This window comes from Penaeus chinensis, chromosome 36 (assembly GCF_019202785.1).
Source record: "Penaeus chinensis breed Huanghai No. 1 chromosome 36, ASM1920278v2, whole genome shotgun sequence".
NCBI classification, from domain to species: domain Eukaryota; kingdom Metazoa; phylum Arthropoda; class Malacostraca; order Decapoda; family Penaeidae; genus Penaeus; species Penaeus chinensis.
Window position 1 is genome coordinate 5,107,402 of NC_061854.1, and position 1,534 is coordinate 5,108,935.

The following is a 1,534-nucleotide window of genomic DNA, read 5'->3' on the forward strand; positions in this document are numbered from 1 at the left end:
AAACTTGTTTTTGCACACCAAACCTCTTCTACTACGCCTGTCACCATCTGTAAAATAAGTTCCATATTAAATGTGAAGCTGATCTTTGGTTCCGTGTCAGACATGTTGGCAGTAAAAGCCTATAAACTACTGTGACGTCACCATGGGTTCCCGCTCTTTTCTGGAGTTCAAATTTTATTTAGAAACTGAAAAATGGATTTGGCGAGATTAAGCTTTGACTGTTACCTTAAAGAATTTCGTCAGTTAGAAATGGAAGTTAGAAATTTGCATTGCACGATGTTATGCAATTAGCGCTTGCACATGTTTCTTTCCCTCTCCTTTCTCTCGCTCTTTTCCTCTTTCTTTCTCCTCTCATTCTCCATTCCCGTCCTCTCTTCCTCTACTCTTTTTCACTCTTTCCTCTTTCTATTGACACCTTATGAAGTTGACTAGGAACTTTTTTTTTTTTTTTTTTTTTGCCCTGCGTGTTTTGTTTGAAGTTTAAGTTGCAATTTTGTTCATGTCCATTACGTTTTGTTTGGTTCAAGGTTTTATTTTGCGTTTGTTTTGCGACTTTTTGTATTGCGTGTTTACTCGTTTTGCCTGTTTGTTTCGCGGGTTTAGCGTGGTTTGTGTAGTATTGTCTTACAAGTTTTACTTAGCGTTCGTTGTCTTGCTTGGAGTGTTACTTTTTGCATGTTTGTACTATTTCTTTTCATGTTTGTTTTGCGTTTTTGCTTTTCATATTGTGGATTTTGCAGTTGGTTTTATTTTAGTTTTTTTTTTTGCTTGTTGGAACTTTTGGGATTTTGTGTATGTTCTTAGGATTAGTAGTGTTCCGTGTTGCACGTTCGTATGGTATCTATTGTTTTGAGTTACATTCTGTGTAGACCAGGTAACACAAGAACATGTGGATTCAGTGATACCAAAGTTTAATAGTAATAACCAAATATACCAGACAGTAACGAGGGCAGAGATACAGATATGATCTATATATTTATTTTAAAAATTTGTATCAATGGGGTCAGTACTGGGCCGCACCAAATGACCCTCGAGGCACAGGCACAGTCTATTTGAGACATTGGCGGGATGGGTAACCTCTGCTCCCTAACTGCGTTAAGTCACCCTCTCAACGGGACCCACACCCTGCCTCACTTGCCACCATTATTTGAAAGCATGTCCCTCTACAGATTTTCTTCAGATATAGAGGTACACTTTTAGACAGGCATCCTTTTACATGAAAGCGTTACTAACAGGGGTCTAGGGGGCTGGAGTAGGTATGAAGCCAAGGCTTGCCCACATGCTTCTGTACCAAGGTCTGTTTAGCCTCCCAGGATAATAGTTATCAGGCAGTTATTCAAGTGGGTGCTACCTCCAATAGCTATCCGAAGGAGGCAGACTGGCAAGGAGCTAACCTTTGACCCCACTGTGGTAGTGAACATGCATTGTACATGTGCCAGTGAACCATAGCTCCATACCTGTAGGGCCTCCTACCTTCTACCATATATACGTTCGAAGCTGCAAGTTCTATGTACGATAGGTAATTTTTGGATTG